Here is a 24,059-nt window from a genome sequence, read left to right as displayed (position 1 = left end):
AATTACTATACATCACTACATTCATTTGTAAATATCATTTAAAAATGCCAAAAACCTCAAAACATGATACTCTATCAGGATGTTATTTTTTATTTTGGTTCAACTAACACTCTATCTCTCTACCTTAGAATAGTAAAATGGGTTCTATTAGGATGTTATTTTTCATTTGGATCCAACTAAGCCTTCTGTCAAGTTAAAGAAGATTACAAGAAATTAAGATTGTTTGAGAACGTCAAAATCATTCGATCCTACCGATCTTGAATGATCGTAGCAATCCTACTAAAGATCTGTGAAAGATTCAAATCGTTTTGGATAAGTAGAATCGTAAAATTATAGAATCATAAGATCCAGATTGAGATTTTGACAACTATCACATGACTTCACTTATTTTGTTTTCAAATGGGTCATCTGCATCTTTTAATTATTGTGGTCCCATGGTTTCATCTGAATTATTGTTTCACATTTAAGTGGGAATTCGTGATTTAGGGTTAAGGGAAGTGTTTAGGGATTAAGGGAAATTAAATTGTGTTATTGTACTGCCTAAAAAAGTCTATAGCTGTAACAGAAAGAAGAAAACAAAACTTTTTTCAATATACCCGAAAGCTGAACACTCAAAAGATATGGACAGCTGAAATGAAGAGAAATAGAGTAGATGCTATGACTTATTGGAGAAAGAATAATGGACGATCGAAGCTATTCTCTTTCTCAAAACTGGTGTAGCTTATTTTACTACGAGTCAGGTAAGATTTCCTCAGTTAAGAACTTAACATCCAAGATATATATTTTCAGAAATGTTAGAAGATGAGCTGTAGTCATCATTGACTTCGGTCTTTTTTATTTATCATATTTTTTTTTCTGTTTCTTTTTAATGCAGAAAGAAATTCATGTAATACTTCACGACTCATAAAGAAATTCATGTAATATACTTTTATGTCCATTCTTACAATGACCAATTCATCGCAAAAAAATTTAAAATTTGTTTTAAAAAAAATACTATGTATATATTATTACTTTCAATATCCCAATTTGTTGGTCATGATCAAAAAGTCCAAATTTTAAGACAACATAATTTAATGTGTCTTCTTTTATGTAAAAGGATGCTATTTTCAAAACTATTATCATTAATTTAAGGAAAAAGCTAACGTATTCTCTAAAGGCATTATTAGTTAATGAATTATTTTAAGAAAATAATTAGAGAAGTGTTGTGTTTTTAATATTTTCACAATAAATTATAAGATTTAAGTTTTTATTCATTCTAATTTGAATTCATGACTCTTTTTTTTTCTATCTATAACAACGAATAGCAACTTAACATTTAAAGATTTATTATGGACTTCAAAAAAATAAAGATTTATTATGAAAATGTTATGAACATAACATTTCTTAAGTTTTTATGAGAAAAGAGAAAATAAACAATAAATATTTTGATAATTTTTTTTTTATAAAAATAGTATTAAATTTTTTTAATATAGTTCATTAATAAATACCTTAAGAACATTCATTAATCAGACTTTTAATTTAAATCCTAATGAAAAAATAGTATTGATATTTTTTTTTAAAAAGTTAAAAAATAAATTAAGAAATTTAGTTATTAACTTTTTCAAAAAAGACTATATTTTTTTAGACATTAAAATAAATAAAAGACTAACCACTGGAGACAGTTTTTTTTTTTGGCGTAGCAAATTCCAAGAGGAGCATAAAAAAATAAAAAAACTTTTTTAGGTAGAATAAATTAAAAATTTTGTCGCTAAATTGGTGTTTCGAAACAAAATGTTGTCGGCCCACCAAATATTGTTGTGCTGCATGGTAAAGAGTATTAGATTCCCAGTCAATGAGTTTAGATTCCCTGTGGCAGTCAACCGAATCACAGGTATTTTGAGTATTTTGATATTTTCACATTAGCTGTCAACACGAATTTCAATTCCCTATGTCAGTCCACCAAGCCATGTGAAACTAAAAAATGCCATGTAAAACTAAAAACTCATACTAGTAATTTACAACTTCAAGTAAGTGAGTGGCGCTCCACTTGTATTATTATTTTTTTGATAGGTTCAGTTAATGTGTGCTCTAAGGACACATATTAAGTCATTTATTTTTAAAAATATTTTTTTGAGAATTGAAAAAATTGTCAATATATTTTTCAATTCCCGAGAAAATATTTTCAAAAATAATTAATTATTGTGTACCCTAAGGGCACACATTAACAAAATCTATAGAAAAATAGAAGGATAGAAAAAATTTTAATTTTTTTTGTGCTGTTTAGTTGGAGAAATGTAAAAGTAAAGCGATGGAAAACAATTTTTTTGTTTGATAAAAAAAAAATGAGAAGATCAAAAATATAACTTGTATAAATTTATTCCCCCAGTTCCTAGTAGATAATTTTTTAGAATATCTTATTAGGGAAAAAAAAAAGAAAAAATAGAAGATAAAAAGAAAAAAAGAAAAAGAGAGACATCAACATATAGAGTTGGGGTGGGGGGGGGGGGGATTGGGTAATTTCATCAACCCCTCTTTTATTCCTCTCTATTTTCTCTCTATTTTGGGAGAATTGAATTTTAATGAACTCAAAGAGAAAACTGTTAAGCCCCACTAGTTTTTCCCCTCCTCCCTCTCAATCAAACACACTTTTTTTTATTTTCTATTTTTGATAAGATGAAAAACTTCTTTACTTTTTTGAAAAGAGAAATAAGTATATTTTTTATTTTTGGTTGGAGAAATGAAAAAGTGGAGTGATGAAAAACTTTTTATTTTATTTTTTATTTTTGATAAGATGAAAAACTTCTTTACTTTGTTGAAAAGAGAAATAAGAGAATAAAAAATATATATAAATTGAATAAATTTACTTTCATGTTTCTAGTAAATAATTAAAAAAATCTTATTAGAGAAAAAAAAAAAAAAAAACTAAACGTGTAAATTTGCGCCATGTCTCTCACATTTGCCGCCTAAGTTTTTTTTTTTTCCCCCTATTTCTTTTTATGGTCGTGTTGACGGGTGCCCTTAGGACAATAGTTAACAATCTATTTTAGGAAAATTTTGCCACCACTTTTATGGGAAATAGAAAAATTTGTCAAAATACTAACTGATTTTTTCTTTTCCCTAACTGTTTTTATTTCTTTTCCCATAAAAATTTTCTTAAAATGGTTTGTTATCAATTAGGGCATTTGTTAACATTTCCCTTCTTTTTAATGCATAAAGAAATTCATATAATATACTTCATGACTCATAGAGAAATTCATGTAATATTCTTTTATGTCCACACTTACAATGATTAGGTCATTGCAAAAATTTTGAAAATTTGTATGAAAAAATACTATGTATATATTATTACTCTCTTTGTCCCAAATTGTTTGTCAAGTTTAGATAGTCCGACTTATTAAGAGAACATAATTTAACGTGTTGTCTTTTAAGTAAAAGGATACCATTTTCAAAATTATTATCATAAACTTAAGGAAAAAGTTAACGGACTCTTATAGGTAGTAAGTTTTTATTGGTTCTAATTTGAATTTATAACTTAAATTATTTTTATGCCCATCTGTAACAATGAATAACAATCTCTAACTTTCAACTTTTGTCAGTTCAACCTTTTAACTTTCAACTTTGTCATTTCAATCCTCTAAGTTTCAATTTTTGTCAATGTAATCTTCCATTAGAACTCAATTATCTTTTTCTGTTAAGTGATCAAAACTACACCGTTTTGACTTTTTTTTTTTTTTTTTTATAATAATTTTCATAGTTAAAAGAAAACTATAAAAAAAAAAAAAAAACATGTCGGAAATGGTGAACGCAAATCCAGAGGGAATCGACGGAGTTCGGATGAGTTGGAACGTGTGGCCACGAATGAAGGTTGAAGCGAGCAAGTGCGTAATCCCACTCACTGCCTCCATTTCTCCAATCTGGCCTCACCTTGACATCCCCACGCTCCCTTACGCTTCGTTTCGTTGCAAAACCTATGCCTCTTCTCAACCCTTATGCTTGCGTCGTCTTTGCCACCAAGATCTGGATCTGCCCCTTCTGTTACTCAGATCTATATCTCTCATCGTGAAGATCAAACGCTTGAAAAGGTAAACTCAGAAGCACCAAATCCTCAAACCACAACTCTGCATTGTTAGCCCTAGATACAACATTTTTTCTTCTTCCACCACCACCAACACCGCTGCTTCTGCCATTGATCCCATTCCACAAGATCTGCTGCTTCGAATACGAACTCCAACCTCCTCCGTCGATCGCGTCGCTCACCAGCCAACCGGACAGCGTTGGATTAGTGGAGGAAGCTGGAAGAGATCGAATCAATGCAACACTGAGTGATCCCTAGGGTTTCTACCATAGGCATTAGCTTCTCACAGGACTTCAAAGCTTTGATTGAGTCTCTGAGGCTTTTGAGCATAGACTAAGAAAAGAACCTCTCCGTAAGGAAGCTCCACATGGGTTTAAATCGAAGCTGGAAATGAGAACTTTGAGAAAGCTTCAAAGAAGGAGAGCTTGATGAGGGTTCTTAATGAGGAGCAATTCGCCGCCTGTGGTGGCGACGCTAATCTATGATGACGAGCTCAAGCCATGAAGGTCCGATGGAGGCTTGACTTGAGAGAGTTTCAGAGATTAGAGAGAAAGCTTGGGTTTAGGGTGAGAGATAGGGAGCCTGGTGAGAGCTTTGGTGAGTTTGTAGGGCTCTCGCCTGGTTTAAGCGTTTAAGCCTAAATGTTTTTTTTTTTTTTAATATTAGTTTTTTTTTTAATTCCAAAATTTAGAAAAAAAAAAAACCAAAACGACACCGTTTTGGCTCAATTAACGGTAAGACATAACTGAGGTTTAACGGAGTACCGAATTGACAACAATTTAAAGTTAGAGGACTGAAATGACAAAACTGAAAGTTAGAGGACTGAAATGAAAAAAAGCTGAAAGTTTGAGGGTTAGTTTTGCATTTTTGCCTTCTTTTATGTCCACTCTTACAATGATTAAGGGCCCGTTTGATAGAGAAGTTTGAGTAATGTTGTTTGTAGTTTTTTAAAATACGTGTGGATGAAAAAATGTATAAGGTTGTTTAAAAAATGAAAATGTGAGTTTAAACCACTCTACTAAACAAGCCCTAAGTCATTGCAAAAATTTTGGAAATTCGTATGAAAAAATACTATGTATATATTATTACTCTCTTTGTTCCAAATTGTTTGTCAAGTTTAGATAGTTCGACTTTTTAAGAGAACATAATTTAATGTGTTGTCTTTTAAGTAAAAGGATACCATTTTCAAAATTATTATCATAAACTTAAGGAAAAAGTTAACGGACTCTCATAGGTAGTAAGTTTTTATTGATTCTAATTTGAATTTATAACTTAAATTATTTTTTGCCCATCTGTAATAACGAATAACAACCTATCACTTATGGATTTGTTATGGAAATGTTATGAATATGACATTTCTCAAGTTTCTATGAGAAAATGAAAAAAAAAAAAATTAATATTTTAATAAATTTTTTCATTTCTCATAAAAATGGTATTAAAATTTTTTAATATAGTTCTTAATAAATGTCTTAAGGGTATTCGTTAATCGTACTTTTAATTTAAACCCTAATGAAAAAAGGGTCCGGCTAATGTGTGTCCCTAAGGGCACACATTAAGACATTCATTTTCGGAAACATTTTCTCAAGAATTGAAAACTCTGTTAATACTTTTTTAATTCTCGAGAATTTTTTTTCAAAAATGATTAATTAATGTGTGCCTTTAAGGCACACATTAGCAAAATCCATGAAAAATTGGCATTGACATTTATATATAAAAAATGTAAAAGAGTAAATTAGGAAATTTAGTTCTTAACTTTTAAAAGAAGACTATATTTTTGAGAGGTATTAAAATAAGGGCGAGGCTTAGGTCCAGTGGTCCAGTTCATGTAGTGCACTGGATCCGTTAAGATGGTGACATGTGTTCAAAAGTGGACATGTATTATAATTTCAACAGACCCAATGCAACTGAACACTGGACCCAAAACCTCAACCTTAAAATATATAAAAGACTAAAACCATTTGAGGCAGAGTAATTTTTTTTTCCTTAGGCGTGGCAAATTTTGAGATGAGCTTAAAAAAATAAAATAAAATTTTGAAAAATGTTATTTTTGTCTCTATAGTTTATACAGGTTAATTTGGTGTTTCGAAGCAAAATGTTGTCCGCCCACCAAATATGGTTGTGCTGCATGGGAAAGCGTATTAGATTCCCAGTCAACGAGTTTAGATTCCCTATGGCAGTCCGCCAAATCACGTGGTATTTTGAGTATTTTTATATTTTCACATTACCTGTCAACACGAATTTCAATTCCTGAGCCATGTGAAACCGAAAATGCCGGGGAAAAACTCATGCTTATTTTGGTAGTAGTTTTTAAATATTATTTTTAAAAATAATATAAAAATTATGATTTAAAAAATATTATAAAAACACGTATTTAAAATATTCATAATGTAAAAATATGTTTGTCATTGTATTTTAAATAATATATTTTAAAATTTGAAAAAAAATTAATTATATATTTAATATGTGTACATATTTTTAAACAAAATTGGTAATTTTTCTGACAAAAACAATATTTATATTTAACTAGAGAGACACTCCCACATTTTGTAGTTAGCCATCTCTCTCTCTCTCTCTCTCTCTCTCTCTCTCTCTCTCTCTCTCTCTAGGTTAAAAGACCCGATAAACCAAAAATCTATAAAATTTCACCCAAATCAGCCAAAATTGAGAACCTCTTCTCTTCCAACATCTTTTTCCTTTCGAGCTAAACATACTAACACACAAATTTGCCAAAGAAATTTAAAATAGTTCACAAAATTCCAATTTACAAGACCCATAAAATACCCAACACCCCAAATCTAAAAACTAAAGAGAGAGACAGCTGAAGACAGCAAGCAAAAGAGAGAGAGAAAAAAAATTGAAGAAGACAACGTACAAGAGAGAAAGAGGAAACATAAATAAATAAATAAAGAGAGAAGAAGAGAGAGTGGCAGCTGTGGGGAGTAAAAATATCTTAATAGGGATATGGGCCATTGGGCCTTGCTAAGGAAGGCCGACCTACTCTTGGGTTTAGGGCTTGTTGATACTTTAGGTCGGCCCATACGCCGAGGATCCGAGGACCGAGCCGAGGATGCTTTTCCCCTCGGACTGACACCAAAGAACCCGGGACTTCATGGTACAGGTTAGGGAATGGCACGGTCAAGACCAATGGTTAAAGGGGGTGAACCCCAGAATGCCCCAGAAGCACCGGTGTTGAAGAAATGTCAAAGATAAAGGCTGCTACCTCCACATTAAAGACCCTGCACCTACCACCCTGGCCGCATTAATGGGGAGGTGACACTTGAACAGTGGAAGGGAAATTTCTAGTTATTGTTCAAAGGCACTAAGAAAAGAAATATCTAGGCTAAGGGAGGAATTGGGGCAACACGTGTATAAAGTACTAAAAAGAAGAGTATTTAAGGAGGGATCTGGAACAGAAAGAGGGACGGACTTTTTGTAATCTAAAAGGAAAAAGGACAAAGAGAGAGATATAATATAAGAACAGTTCTCGGCTTACGTCCGAGGAGGCCTATTTACATTACTCCTTTTTTGTTTCCAAGTACTTGCAATCTTTAGTTTGTCATCTAATCCTCATACACTTCTAACCTGGGTTTCAAGCCCACTCTCTACAAAAATTTTATTGTTTAAGGCTCATTGGGCCTGAGCCCATAACTGTTCTTGGGTCCAGGTGCAATTGTACTCTTACAATTGGCGCCGTCTGTGGGAAACCTAGTCTAGAAGTAGTAGGGATATTATGGCAAGCTTAGGCTCTCACCATGCAGAGTCACAAGGATCACAACCGGAAGATCATTTCGAACGTCTTGAACATCTTAGGGATCGTGAGGGAAGCGTCCATACAGAATACCCAGGGGCTAGCCATACTCAAGGAGGGGGTAGCGCTACCCACGATGAGGGCTCTAAATCCATGCAGAAGGAAATTAATCGTTTGAAGAGGAAGTTACGCCGTGCTAAACGTAAGGTTTCCCCGTCCTCATCTAGTTCTTCCTCAGAGAAGGATAGGGGAGTTGGCTGCAGTTCAAGGTCATATTCCCCCACTAGCGCCACATCCTCCGGCGAAGAGGACGACCAATCAACTCGCAGACGTAAGAAGCTTCGTTCTAGGGGCTTAGGCAACGATACCATGAGTAGGGCGTTGCACCAACTCTCTAAATCTCCGTTTTCACGGAGGATTGAGAGGGGGAGGCTTCCCAGGAGGTTCACCCAGCCCACGTTTACCATCTATAATGGCCGGACTGATCCGGTGGAGCACGTGAGTCATTTCAACCAAAGGATGGCAGTGCACTCTCACAACGAGACTCTGATGTGTAAAGTCTTCCCCTCCAGTTTGGGACCTGTGGCTATGAGATGGTTTAACGGTCTCAAATCGGGGTCTGTGGGCTCGTTTGGGGAGCTAACTAGGGCATTTGCTTCTCGGTTCATTACTTGTAGCAGAGTCCCTCGGCCACTGGACTCGTTGCTATCCATGGTCATGAAGGAAGGGGAGACACTGAAAGCATACTCCGACAGATATTGGGAGATGTTTAATGAAATAGACGGCGACTTTGATGAGGTGGCGCTAAATACCTTTAAGGTAGGCCTCCCTACTGATCACGACCTAAGGAAGTCTTTGACGAAAAAGCCCGTCCGCAGCGTACGTCGTCTTATGGATCGTATTGATGAATATAAAAGGGTAGAGGAAGACCAGCAACAGGGAAAGGGAAAGGAGAAGGTTATCCCGCAGGAGAGAAGGGATTTCAGGTCGGACAGATATCACAACAACAAGCCGAGGAGGGATTATTTCGGACAATCCGGCTCGGCAGCACCCCAGGCTGTAAATACTGTGTTCCGAGAACCAGTACATCAGTTATTAGAAAAAGTTCGTAAAGAGCCCTTCTTTAGATGGCCCGGCAAGATGGCAGGGGACCCTGCGAGAAGAAATCAAAACCTATTCTGTCAGTACCATCAGGATGTGGGCCACACTACTGAGAACTGTCGGACCCTGTGGAACCATCTAGAGCAGCTTGCCGGTGAGGGAAAGTTGAAGCAGCATTTGTGTCAGCCCACTGGGCAGGTCAGTCAAGTTGGTTCAAACAACCAAAGGAACAGTTCATCTCGGCCAGCATTGGGAACAATTAATGTTATCTTCGCCGCACCTGGTAGGACCGGCTCAGGTCCCACTAGGGTCATGGCGGTTTCCCATCCGCAGGCCGAGGATGTGGGTGGTAGGCCGAAGAGGTTAAAGAGCACCTTACCTGTCTTGGGTTTCTCCGAGGAGGATAAGGTAGGGACTATCCAGCCCCATGACGATGCTCTTGTCGTTACCCTCAGAATAGGGAATTATGACGTGAAGAGGGTGATGATAGATCAGGGCAGCGGTGCAGATATCATGTACCCTGATCTATTTAAGGGGTTAAGGTTGGAGTTGGAAGATTTAACTCCTTATGACTCACCTCTTATTAGCTTTGAAGGGAGAGCCGTTGTGCCAAAAGGACAGATCCGTTTACCCGTTCAATCCGGCACAGAAACGGTCGAAGTAGATTTCATTGTGGTTGACGCGTACTCTCCATATACAGCCATCCTCGCCAGGCCATGGCTGCACGCTCTGGGAGCCGTCTCCTCTACCTTGCACGTTAAGGTTAAATTCCCCTCGGGGGAACATGTTGAGGAAATCCTCGGCAGCCAGGTAGTGGCCAGACAATGCATCTCGGCTGCAGTACTTCGTCAGTCAGAAGTTGAGTCATCAACCTTGCCCATCCAGGAGTCATAGTAATTAACAGCTCCGGAGGCACCTGGAGCGTTGACAGGAGATGAGGCTACCTGTGAGGATTTAGAGAAGTTTGTAATAACAGATGACCCAGAGAGGTTTTTTCAAGTTGGTGCACTTTTGCCACACCAAGAAAAGATGGACTTGTTGAAGTTTCTGAAGGATAATTTAGATGTTTTTGCGTGGGACCCCTACGAGGCTCCAGGTGTAGATCCGAGCTTTATTTGTCATCGTTTAAACGTCAATCCTGCCATTGTTCCGAGGAGGCAGCCACCTCGGCGATCTTCCCGAGAACATTCTGAAGCCGTGAAGGAAGAGGTTCTTAAACTGAAAATGGCGGGGGCTATCAAAGAAATTTTCTACCCTGAGTGGTTGGCTCATACTGTTGTTGTTAAGAAGAAGAACGGCAGGTGGAGAGTGTGTGTAGATTTCACCGATCTGAATAAGGCCTGTCCTAAAGATTCGTTTCCAATGCCACGGATTGATCAACTGGTAGATGCTACTGTTGGACATCCTCGGATGAGTTTCTTGGACGCCTTCCAGGGTTACCACCAAATTCCCTTGGCGTTAGAGAATCAGGAGAAGACCGCTTTCATTACTCCAACCGGTAACTATCATTATAAGGTCATGCCATTTGGGTTAAAAAATGCTGGGGCTACTTACCAAAGAATGATGACCCGAATGTTTGAACAGCAACTGGGGAAAACCATAGAAGTATATGTGGATGATATGGTGGTGAAGAGTAAGGCAGTGCCATCTCACATGACAGATCTGGCCGACACCTTCCAGATATTAAGGAAGTATAAGTTGCGCCTTAACGCCTCCAAGTGTTCTTTTGGCGTGGGATCTGGAAAGTTCTTAGGATATATGATCACTCATAGGGGCATAGAGGTGAACCCAGTGCAGGTTAAGGCTATTCAGAATTTGCAGCCGCCTCGGAACCCAAAGGAGATTCAGAAATTGACCGGAATGATTGCTGCGTTGAACAGATTTATTTCTCGGTCAGCTGACCGGTGCCGTCCTTTCTTTCAGTTGTTGAACAAGTGGAAAGGGTTTCAATGGACCGAGGATTGTGAGTCAGCTTTCCAACAGCTTAAGCAATATCTGTCTCGCCCACCCATTTTATCTCGCCCTGAGGTGGACGAGGTTTTATTCGCTTATCTGGCCGTGGCTATTCATGCGGTGAGTCTAGTCCTTATAAGGAATGAAAATGGAGTGCAGAGGCCGATCTACTATGTTAGTAAGTCCTTGAATGAAGCCGAGGTGCGCTATCTGCCCTTGGAAAAAGCACTTCTGGCTGTGGTCCACGCCACGCGCAAACTTCCTCATTATTTCCAATCTCATACTGTGGTTGTTTTGACCCAGTTGCCGCTTAAGGCCGTGTTGCGTAGTGCTGATTATTCTGGCAGAGTGGCAAAATGGGGAACCATTTTGGGAGCCTTTGATGTTAAGTACAAGCCACGCACCTCGGTGAAAGGTCAGGTCCTCGCTGATTTAGTGGCGGAGTTTGCTGAACCATTGTTAGAAGAAACTTCAAAGGGAGCACACATGGGTGAAAAATCAGTTGGTGTAATCACAGCCGTATCGCCCTCGGCTTGGACAGTTTATGTGGATGGGGCTGCTAATCATAAAGGGTCTGGCGTTGGACTTGTTCTAATGTCCCCTGAAGGAATTGTCTTTGAAAAATCTTTGAGATTGGCTTTCTCGGCTACTAATAATGAGGCCGAGTATGAAGCAGTCTTGGTAGGCATGCAAATGGTACATAAGATGGGTGGCAAGGAAATCCATGTGTTCTCGGACTCTCAATTAGTGGTCGGCCAAGTCATGGGTACCATGGAAGCTAGAGATTCCAGAATGCAGGGATATTTGGCCCAGGTCAAACGTCAGCAGGCTCAATTCGACTCCTTTGTCTTAGCTCATGTCTCTAGGAGTGGAAATACTCATGCAGATTCTTTGGCTACGTTGGCAACATCCTCGGCTCAAGGGCTACCAAGGGTTATTCTTGTTGAGGATCTGGTAGAGCCTTCTCTTGCAGCTGCTAACGCACCTCGCATCCATCTAATAAGGTCTGGTCCTAGTTGGATGGATTCGATCATATCTTTTCTCAAAAATGACATCCTTCCCGAAGACAAGGTTGAAGCAGAAAAGGTACGTCGAAAGGCGCCGCGTTTCTGGTTGTCCGAGGACCAGAAGCTATACAAACGGTCCTTTTCGGGACCGTATTTGTTATGTGTACACCCTGAATCAACAGAATCATTACTGGAGGAATTGCATGAGGGAATTTGTGGAAGTCACACTGGAGGAAGGTCCTTAGCCCATAGAGCCCTGACTCAGGGTTATTGGTGGCCCAATATGCAGAGGGAGGCTCAGGACTATGCCAGAAAATGTGATCAGTGTCAGAGGTTTGCCCCTAATATCCACCAACCTGGAGGGGTTCTAAACCCTCTCTCCAGCCCTTGGCCTTTCGCACAATGGGGCCTGGACATTGTAGGGCCATTTCCGAGAGCTGCTGGCAATAAAAGATGGCTGCTCGTGGGAACTGACTATTTCACTAAATGGGTTGAAGCCGAGCCGTTAGCCAATATCCGGGATGTTGATTCCAAAAAATTTATATGGAAAAACATCGTTACCAGATTTGGCGTACCACACACGCTCATCTCTGACAATGGTGTCCAGTTCGATAGTAAAGCTTTTAGGAAGTATTGTGGTGACATGGGTATCATAAACAGATACTCCACCCCTGTTTATCCTCAGGGAAATGGACAGGCCGAGGCCGTTAACAAGGTCATAGTCAATGGGCTCAAGAAGAGGTTGGATGATGCGAAAGGCAGATGGGTAGAAGAACTCCCTCATGTTCTGTGGACATATCGGACCACACCGCGCAGGTCCACTGGAGAAACACCATTCTCTATGACTTATGGAGCCGAGGCGGTGATACCACTAGAATCTGGTTTTCCTACTCTAAAGACAAGTTCTTTTAGTCCCGAGAAGAACCAGGGACTTCTAGAGAAAGATCTTGATTTGCTTGGGGAACGGCGTGAGGCAGCTATGGTCCAATTGGCTTATTATCAGCAGAAGCTAAAACGAGGGTATGATGCCCACGTGAAGCTAAGGCCACTTGCACCTGGTGATCTTGTATTAAGGAAAGTTGTAGGCACTTCTAAGAACCCAGCATGGGGTAAGCTAGGACCTAACTGGGAAGGCCCCTATCGCATTGTTTCAATAGCAGGCATAGGGTCGTATAGGCTAGCTGACCTAGATGAACGAGTTGTACCACGTCCATGGAATGTAAATAATCTTAAAAGGTATTATTATTAATCAAATGAGTTTTTGTCAATTAATATTTCAAAGTTATGGCTAGCTCTCACGTTTGAAGTTACAATTTTTGAGAATCAAACAGAAACTTGGTTAAGTGTAGTCTTCGGACCACAAACCTTGTGGAAATTGATGTCTTATCATTTGTTAAACAGAACCTTAGTTATGCCGGGTCTTCGGACCTCCTACTTTGGGAAAATTAACATTTGAAGTTACAATTTTTGAGAATCAAACAGAAACTTGGTTAAGTGTAGTCTTCGGACCACAAACCTTGTGGAAATTGATGTCTTATCATTTGTTAAACAGAACCTTAGTTATGCCGGGTCTTCGGACCTCCTACTTTGGGAAAATTAACATTTGAAGTTACAATTTTTGAGAATCAAACAGAAACTTGGTTAAGTGTAGTCTTCGGACCACAAACCTTGTGGAAATTGATGTCTTATCATTTGTTAAACAGAACCTTAGTTATGCCGGGTCTTCGGACCTCCTACTTTGGGAAAATTAACATTTGAAGTTACAATTTTTGAGAATCAAACAGAAACTTGGTTAAGTGTAGTCTTCGGACCACAAACCTTGTGGAAATTGATGTCTTATCATTTGTTAAACAGAACCTTAGTTATGCCGGTTCTTCGGACCTCCTACTTTGGGAAAATTAACATTTGAAGTTACAATTTTTGAGAATCAAACAGAAACTTGGTTAAGTGTAGTCTTCGGACCACAAACCTTGTGGAAATTGATGTCTTATCATTTGTTAAACAGAACCTTAGTTACGCCGGGTCTTCGGACCTCCTACTTTGGGAAAATTAACATTTGAAGTTACAATTTTTGAGAATCAAACAGAAGCTTGGTTAAGTGTGGTCCTCGGACCACAAACCTTGTGGAAATTGATGTCTTATCATTTACAGGTACAATTTTGAAGAATTAAACGAAAGATTGCTTAAGATTTATCTTCGGACTATGACTTTGATTAAACTTAACTTCTGATTGTGTCTGGATGTTAATACCTTACTGTTTATTAATTCGGATCTTAAGTTTTATATCTCTAAGTATTGAGTAAATTTGTGTAAGGAATGGTCCTCGGATATTACATCCTATTAGAAACAGTGTTATGAATTATAAGGGCTTAATTGTTATATGAAGTCCTCTTTCCTTTTTTAATCAAGGCATTGTTCAAACGTATTAACTATGTCACCTTGTATTAAGTCTTTAGTAATATAAGCATGATTATGTGGAAATTATGATTGTGCAATCCTTGGAGTAGGTTTTTATACTCTGAGAAACTTTTGATATGACTTAATGGGAAACTTTTATAATAAGTACAAAAAAAGGGTAAAGTAGAAATAGAGACAATCCAAGTGAAAAGTAAATGAAATCGTTCTTCATTAATCAATTGAATATGCATTACATATAATTCAAAAAAAAAAAATGGAAAAAGAGAAGCCCTAAGCTAAGTCCTAAGCTGTTGGAGGAGGATCTTGCTGAGAGGTACTAGTGCCTTCAGTCTTTCTCAACTCCAGCTCAAAAGGAGTCATAATCTTCTTTCCTTTATCCACTGTCGTTGTTGAAAGGACGATGGGTTCCACTGTCTGGCTTAAGTCCTTCTCTGCATTCACTCCTCCTTCCTTCTCTTTATTGGAACCAGAAGGTTCTGTAGGATCAGGAATTTGCTGTGGGATCATCGGAGGTAGGGCAGGAAGAGTTGTCTCAGGGGTAGGAGTAGCAGCAGGAGCCTCTTCAATCTCCTGTATTTCAAGGGGAAGCCAAACGTTCTCGGGCTTCCTCAAATCCGAAGATTGAGGAACTCCTGCTACGTTCAAAGCTTCCCCCCATACTTTTTGACAGTATTCGCGGCATAAAGCCGCGAACTCCTCTGTCAGCTGCTCCTCGGTGGTGGCTACCCCTTCATCAAAACTTGCCTGCTTGGCAGCCTGAAGAGAGAGTTGGAAGGAACTGGCTTCTTCTTTCATCAGCGCTAGTTGCTTCTTAAGATCCAAGCACTCCCTTTGAGTTTGGGAGAGCTCTTCATCTCTTTCACGAAGAAGCTTGCGCTGTCCTTCTATCTGGGTCTTCATGGTCTTCAAGTTTGACTCGACCCCATTCTTCTCTCTCCTCAGCTCTGCTACCTCCGAGGTCAGTTTCTCGTTCTCGGCAAGGGCTGTACCTAAGGTCTTCTCAGTCTCCACCCTAGTTTCGAGCTCAGCTCTGGCTACTTTCCGAGCGTCTTCAATAAGCTTTTCAGCTACAAAGACCTCCTGAATAGCCTGTAAAAAAGCAGGATGGAGTTAGGAATAACAAAAACTAATTTACTTATAAATATTGTTAAAAGGAGAAACACTTACCAGCGCTAAGTCTCTTTTCAGAGAGAGGAATAGTTGTGGTTGGCCCATCTTTTCCAAGGTCTCCATGTCCTTGGGCAGCAGAAGAGGGCGTTCTAGGACCTCGGCCAGGTGGTGGGCGTGGCCTTGTTGAACTGCCCTTATACTGGACTGGCAGGAGATAGGAACGCCGTCCAGCCTCAGATCGGGGGACCAGGTAGCCGGTGCTCGGCGCACTACAGCCTCATCCCTGATTTCCCCAAGTTCAACTGAACGGGATCTACCCTTACCCTTATCCAGCTTCTGCTGATGGGCCGGTGGGAGTTGTTGGCGTGGTTTCTTGGGCTCTTTATTAGTCGTCCCATCGTTATCACCCTTCCTCTTCTTCTTGGGATCCTCGGTTAGCAATTTGGGCTCAGCTGGAGGAGGAGGAGGAGGAGGTAAAGCTGGGGGAGCTTGGGACGTCCCCGTTTTCTTCTTCTCTGCAACTTTGGCAGCCCTGTTGGTAAGGAGACCTTCCATTCGTCCCATGTCTTCTTCTACTTCGTCTTCGGGAAGGGTAACTACAAACCCTGCGATTCCAGAGGCCTCGGTGGCTTCTTCCTCCTCGTCGGAAAGTACCACGAACTGGTTTCCGCGAGGTCTCTCGGTGTCTTCGAGATGGAATTGGTCTATCTCGTCGTCAAGAGTGTGTGAAGAAGACACCTCCTCTTCTGGAACGACAGTTGTTTGTGAGTGTATGGCGAGGGGGACTGCTGCTATCGGCCGGTTGTACAAAATAGTGTCAGGAGCGTCCGGGAGGTCACGGTCGTCCAAAAAATGGGGCCGAGCTACGTTTATCCTCTTTCGTCTTCGGTCGCCGGCAATAATGGCGTCCTCTATCTCCTGAAAGTCTTTGGAAAAGGGGGGTGTATCCTAGAATAAGGTGAGCAGCCCGGAGTTGTAGGTCTGCACTAACGAATACCTTGGAGCGAAGTACTCGGTTTAGATCGGCAACGTTACAGTGACTCAGACGAGGACGCACGTGCTGCTTATCTGCAAAAAAGACGTCAAAACAAACAAACCTGGTCCGATTCACACAAATATTTAACGAATTTAAGTAAATACAAATAAGCATGTCTGTGGGTGTGTTAGGAGAAGTTGGGTTGAGGGGAGATTAATCCTATGGTGTCGCACCTGGATCCCCCCACCGAACCGGGCGATGGAGGCCGTCGTGCCAGTTCCCGGACACGATCAGGTAGTCGTCCTTCATGCCTTTGTTTGATTTGGGCAGACAGGAGATTAGCCTAACGGTGCTAGACCGAGATTTCATATAATAGCCTACCTTAGAGAGTTTGTGGGACTCATATAGGAACACGACATCGTGCCATGTGAGGTTTAAACTCATCTGCTCGTTTAGAGCATCTACACTACCTAAAACTCTAAAAACATTTGGAAGGCATTGGTCGGGGCACAACCGGTGGTTGCGAAGATACTCCCTCATTACGGGTTTCATTGGTAGGGTCATCCCACCCTCTATGAAGGCTATCATAGGAATGATAACCTCTCCCTCTTTCCTAGAACCGGCCACGGCTGTTGCCGGGCAGTATTCTAACCCTACGTCGCTGGGAATATAGTATTTGGCTCTAAAGCCTTCCATCCCAGCGGCGGTATCAACTACACACTTGAATTTTCCCATTACAGAGAGACGATAGACTAAACTTTAAAAGGGAGAGTGTTTGTATTGGTAGCCGAGGACTGTATCCGAGGAGAAAAGGTCAAGACTAGAGAGAGCAAGAACTTACAAAGTTGAAGGTACGGGTTTCCACGGTTTTCTGCTGGTGAAGAATGATTGTTGTTGTTTTGATGGGATTGATCCCTGATGACTTAAATGAAGGCGCAGGTTCCCGAAGCGTCACGACGTGCGAAAAGGCGGCCTCGAAAATTATGTCTGTCCCGCCTAAAATTTCGTGGAGTGAGGAGAACCGTTGGATGCCCATCTCACCGTTGAGCGTGGGAGACAAAGAGTAACTTACAGTAATAAATGCGCGCGTTTTCGAAAATAAAACCGCCAAGTGTCATCTTCTGGGACGCGAAACGATTTCCACACGTGCCATCACTTATAAAGTGTGTAGAGCAGGTTCTCGTCGGATCAAAACCCTATTTTTCTCCTCGGACGTTGAAAATTAGAGTTTTGAGGGGCTATTGTGGGGAGTAAAAATATCTTAATAGGGATATGGGCCATTGGGCCTTGCTAAGGAAGGCCGACCTACTCTTGGGTTTAGGGCTTGTTGATACTTTAGGTCGGCCCATACGCCGAGGATCCGAGGACCGAGCCGAGGATGCTTTTCCCCTCGGACTGACACCAAAGAACCCGGGACTTCATGGTACAGGTTAGGGAATGGCACGGTCAAGACCAATGGTTAAAGGGGGTGAACCCCAGAATGCCCCAGAAGCACCGGTGTTGAAGAAATGTCAAAGATAAAGGCTGCTACCTCCACATTAAAGACCCTGCACCTACCACCCTGGCCGCATTAATGGGGAGGTGACACTTGAACAGTGGAAGGGAAATTTCTAGTTACTGTTCAAAGGCACTAAGAAAAGAAATATCTAGGCTAAGGGAGGAATTGGGGCAACACGTGTATAAAGTACTAAAAAGAAGAGTATTTAAGGAGGGATCTGGAACAGAAAGAGGGACGGACTTTTTGTAATCTAAAAGGAAAAAGGACAAAGAGAGAGATATAATATAAGAACAGTTCTCGGCTTACGTCCGAGGAGGCCTATTTACATTACTCCTTTTTTGTTTCCAAGTACTTGCAATCTTTAGTTTGTCATCTAATCCTCATTCACTTCTAACCTGGGTTTCAAGCCCACTCTCTACAAAAATTTTATTGTTTAAGGCTCATTGGGCCTGAGCCCATAACTGTTCTTGGGTCCAGGTGCAATTGTGCTCTTACAGCAGCGTACAAGAGAAAGAGAAAAAGAATGAACAAGAATAAAGAACAACAATGTGCAAAAGAGAGAGAGATAAAAAAAATCTTGAGAGAGAAAGAAAACATAATTGTGCATTGTCAAATCCGTGGGTCTCACATTTTTCTAATAGCTAATCTTTTAAGTGGGTGAATAACTCTTCATTTTTCATGTTAAAAAAGGTCATTTACTCACCAATAGATATTGAAAATATTCAGAATATATCCAGCTTAATATTTGCTCCAATACATATCAGCCTTTTAATCACTATAATTAAAAAGAATAAAATAGTCTCTCTCATTTTTAATGTGGGATTAAACATTTTACTAATTTTTTATCTTCCATATTAACTTTCATATAATTATATTTACCTTGTAAAATTTATCTAATTTAATTAAATAATATTAAAATGTCTCAGTACAAAACAATTATTTAGGATCGGCTTGATTAGTGATCGAAAAGTAGGAGTATAAAAAAATGAAAAGGGGAAGAGATTTTTTTTAATTTACCCATAAAATGCATAATTCTAATATTGTCTCAATCATGAGCGGCCCGACATAATTTGGGGCCTAAGGTGAAAAATTTATGTAGAGCATTTAATATGTAAATACTAATTAAACAAAATTATTTAATACTAATTAATATAAGGTTAATTTGATATATTAAATACATAGTTTGATGAATAATATTAACTAAACTAATGTTAGTTTCATATAGAGAATTGAATATCATAGTTGAACTATAAATATTAATAGAAATATATTACGATTAAAAAAGAAACTTTATTTTGGATATATTACGATGCATAGTTAAGTAAAGTTATAATCTAATTTTTATTATTATATCTTGTTTTTAAGAGAGATAGATAGATATTATTTGGTACGTGGCTTTGTAGGATATTAGTTTACAAAAATTAAAGTCTTAATTAAACTATTAGGAGAGATTAATCTATAATAGATGATTTAACACATTTGCAACATCTTTTTGAAATATTTTAGAGTTTTAATTGGTTTAGATTCTATTGATCTCATACTTTGAGAGTATTAATAAAAATGAAAAAGAAAAATGTGCTAATCAAAAGTAATATAAAATGTTCAAAATATAATGTAATATAGACTCTTATTGATGAACTTTATAAATTTAACTAATGAATGTTTATTTCACTTTTTTGTGATTAATAACATGGTAATTTGTAAGTCAATAGTAAAATTTGTAATATCTTTTTTTTAGAAGGAATTTATAATGTCATTAACCTCTCAAATAAAAAAAAATGAACAATCTTAAAATATATATATATAATTTTATAAAAATTTGTGTTCTTATAATGGGAAGTGAGGTTTTTTTTTTTTTTTTCAAAGAAAAATTTTGTTTTTTGGTGGGCCTTTATGCCATGGCTTGGGCTGGCCCTGGTCTGAATGCAGTATAGACCGTTGATTTGGTGTTTCGAAGCAAAATGTTGTCGGCCTACCAAATATTGTGCTGCATGGGATAGCGTATTAGATTCCCAGTCAACGAGGACGGGCAAGTGGCGCACATGAATTTAGATTCCCTATGGCAGTCCACCAAATCACGTGTATTTTGACCATTTTGATATTTTTACATTACTACCGGGGCGACACGAATTTCAATTCCCTATGTCAGTCCACCAAGCCATGTGAAACTTAAAAATGCCATGTAAAAACTCATGCTTGTAATTTACAACTTCAAGTAAGAAGTCCCACCAAAAAAAAAAAAAAAAAAAGAAGAAAAACTTCAAAGTAAGAGAGTTGCTCTCCACTTGTATTGTTATTATTATTATTTTGGAAATGTGCTACAGGCACAAAAACAAAATACGAGTTATTTAAGATCGGTTTGATTAGTGATAAAAAAGTGAGAAAATAGAATATAGAAAAGAGATAAAAAAAAAATATTTTAATTTTTTCTGGGAAATATATTTTTTTGTATGGTAAAAAAGTGAAATGAGAAAATGAAAAATATAAATTGTATAAAGTTATTCTCATGTTCCTAGTAGGTAATTTTGTTAAAAATATCTTATTAGGGAAAAAAAAACAAAAAAAATGTAAGCTAAAATGGAAAAAAAGAAAAAGAAAAGGAGAGAGAGATCAACGTATAGAGTTGTGGGGGGAGGATTGGGGGTAGATGGGTAATTCCATCAACCCCTCCCTCTCTATTTTCTCTCCATTTTTGGGAGAATTGAATTTTAATGGACTCAGAGAGAAAACTGTCAAGCCCCACAATTTTCCCCATCTCCCCTCTCAATCAAACACACCAATTTTTAATTTTCTCTTCTATTTTCTATTTCTTCAATTCTTAATGTCCGTTTGAATATGGCACATTTTAATAAGTAAAAGATATAATTTGTATATTTAAATATGTGACAAAAAGTTATACAACTAAGAGAACAGAAGTTAGATTATTTGAGGGGCGAAAAAGTGAGACAAAAATCAAGTCTTTTCCCAAACACATGGTTTTAAAAAATGCAATATTGACTACGCTAGTATGCTTTGGTTTTAAAAGTTTGAAAAAATTATATTTTATCACCTTAAACTATATCCCATTTTACACTTACTATCCTAAACTATGGGAATGAACACTTATCCCTAAACTATTGACAATGTAACACATTGCACCCCACTATCCATTTGTCAATTAAGTTTGATTAAAAACCAAGTCAAAGACCAAAATACCCCTCTGTCAAAGACCAAAATACCCCTGTCATTCTCAGTCAAACATGAAGCTCTCTAGTGGGCCAAAATACGAAATTAATATTAATTGCCAAACAATATGATTAGTAGGCACTGTTTCAAAACTATATTTTTTATTAACATTTCGAGTCCAAGAGACTCGATTTTGGGCCTAAAAATCGAGTCTTTAAGGGTCGATTTTTATGTTCTGATAAGACCTGAGTTAACACTTTTTCCATGTGACGTCTACCTGGAAATCGAGTCTCTAAGATTCAATTTATAAGCAAAACATACTAAACAGATTTTCGCAAGTGTTGGAGTACAAAACACAAACACAGATCAACCACCATCTACAAGCACAGACCAGCCACTATCAAATACAACCCACAAATCCGAGCATTAATCCAACAACTCAGCATAAATCCAACTAAATCCACTCCCAACAACCACCTAAAATCTAGATTAAAAAAAAAACCCCAAAACCCATCATTGAATAGATCAGGTACGGCGGTGCTCTTGGTCTCAATAGATCAGGTATGACGGCGCGTGGTCCTGGGTTTGCTCGTAGGTGACGCGATTGATGACCCAGTCCGGGTTGAGCCTGTACTAGCCTGAGGGCTCCCACTGTGAGTTTCAGAGGTTTGATTCATAGATGACGAGGATTATGCGACAGATACATGGGACGAGGTCGAACTCGTCGAAAAACCCAGGCACATCTACCGGAAACTATCAACACCCGCCAGAAACCATCGAAAACTCTAATTAAAAACCCACCGAAACCCATTGTGAGACCCATTAGCTAAGCCACCCATGAACTACGAAGTCGACCCACCAAAAAAAAAAAAAAAAGAAGAAGAAAGGGAGAAGACAGAGTGACAGAAATGGTGAAGATTAAAGTCACTGAACAGAAAAAGAAAAAGAATGAGGAGTGACAGAGATGGGTTAGCGTGGGTCGGCGACGATGGGTCTGTGGCGGCTAGGCTTGTGCAGATCAATGTGGAGGGAGAAAGAAGCAGATGGAGAGGTAGTGAGGAGAGAGACGGAGAACAGATGTAGTGGTGATTTTTGATTTTTGATTTGGGTTTGAAAGCTGGGGTTTGGGTATGGTTATCTGTGACTTATAAATCGAGTCATAGAGACTTGATTTTCAGGTGAACGCCACGTGGAAAAAATGTCACATCAGACAGGATCAGACCATAAAAATCGACCCTTAAATACTCGATTTTCAGGCCCAAAATCAAGTTTTTTAGACTCAAGATGTTAGTAAAAAAATATAGTTTTATAACAGTGCCAACTAATTATATTGTTTGGAAATTAATGTTAATTTCCTATTTTGGCCTCTCTAGTGTCTCCCACTCTGTTTCACCGATTAAAAAAAAAAAAAAAAAACCAACTGAAGAAGATAAGAAAATCCAAACAAATATTTGAAACAATCAAAACCTGTAAATAATTCAGAACCATTTGATGAGATGCATAGAATCTAAAAATTAGAGTCCAGCAAAAAATATGCAAAGACCCACCATCTTCATCGTTTCCTTAAGGTCCTATGGCACCAGCAAAAAAAAAAAAAAAAAAATTAAACCCATAAATTGAAATAAACATCAAACCCAAAAATTTACATGAAATCCAAAAAATGAAATGAACATCAAACCCATAAATTAATATCAAACAACAAACCTAGAAAAATTACATCAAAGCCGCAAATTTACAACCCAGAAATAAACATATAGAGAAATCAAGCAACAAACCCATTAAGATGAACAACCCAGAAACCATAAGCAGCTCCGTATTTCAGTCATCAACAAACCCATACCCTACAATCTCTGCTTTGGTCATCCACTTCTTCAATGGCCAGATCTGAACAGTCACATCGAGTTTAATCCCACCCATGCTTTTAGACCCCTCCACTAGTGTTCATACCCTTTCTCTCACCACTGAGTCACTAAATTGCGAGGCCAACAATGACGGCTTTCGTGACTTGATTTCAATGAGCTCAATTTGGGCACACCCATTGCATGGCTTTCATCTCTTCAGAGGCGCCACTTAAGACCCACAACCAGCAATGCGATCAGCTGTCGTCAACGTGGACTGGGCAGCACCATTGGGAGCGGAGAAAGATTAAAAGAGGGAGAGAGATTGAACCTGAGAGTGATTTGAGAGAGTTCAAAATTGTTGTTTTTGTTGAGGGGCATTTAGGGAATTTAGTGGTTCCACCATAATTTTTGTCCCAACTTAACAGCTAATTAAACGGTGGGGTGCAAAGTGTTACATTAGAAATAGTTTAGGAGGGTAAGTGTGAATTCCCATAGTTTAAGATAGTAAGTATAACATGAGGTATAGTTTAGGGTTGTAAAGTGTAATTTTTCCTAAAAGTTTTGTTACATGATTAGTCCATTCATCAATTGATATTTTAAAAAAATCATATTGCTAATGAACATACAGAGATTGCTATGATATCTATTAAGTTAAAAGAATTAGAAAATTGAAATTTTCTAAAGATTTAAGAACTAAAATGAAATAACGTATAATCTAATAAAAGAATTAGAAAATTATATAGTTTATGGACCAAAATTTTGACTTTTTTTGTTTTTTAAAAAAAATAATTGAAATTTTCTAAAATATTATTCATATCTTTTCTAAAATATCATTCTTATCTATTCAATTAAAAATTTTGAACAAATTATTACTTAATGATAATCACATTTATTCTCAAGTAAAGATATTAAAAGACATCGACAAAAATATAAATTTTAGCATATAAGACTTGTTCAAGTGAAAATTAAATCATTAACAAGATGAAGTTTAATAAATTTGTTTTTTGATTTGCTTTAAGAGATGATTTAGAATTTACATTTCAATGATCTATTATTTCTATATTAAGAAGCCATAGAGTCATATTTCCATGAGGGACCAATTTATTTTAATTGTTTTGAAACGTCCCTTCTTCAACAAAAATCTCATGCCAAACTCTCAAAATTTCACTTTTTTTTTTTTTAATAAAC

This window comes from Castanea sativa, chromosome 12, assembly GCF_040712315.1.
Source record: "Castanea sativa cultivar Marrone di Chiusa Pesio chromosome 12, ASM4071231v1".
Classification (NCBI taxonomy): domain Eukaryota; kingdom Viridiplantae; phylum Streptophyta; class Magnoliopsida; order Fagales; family Fagaceae; genus Castanea; species Castanea sativa.
The sequence above is the reverse complement of the archived record's forward strand: the minus strand, read 5'-3'. Positions refer to the sequence as shown.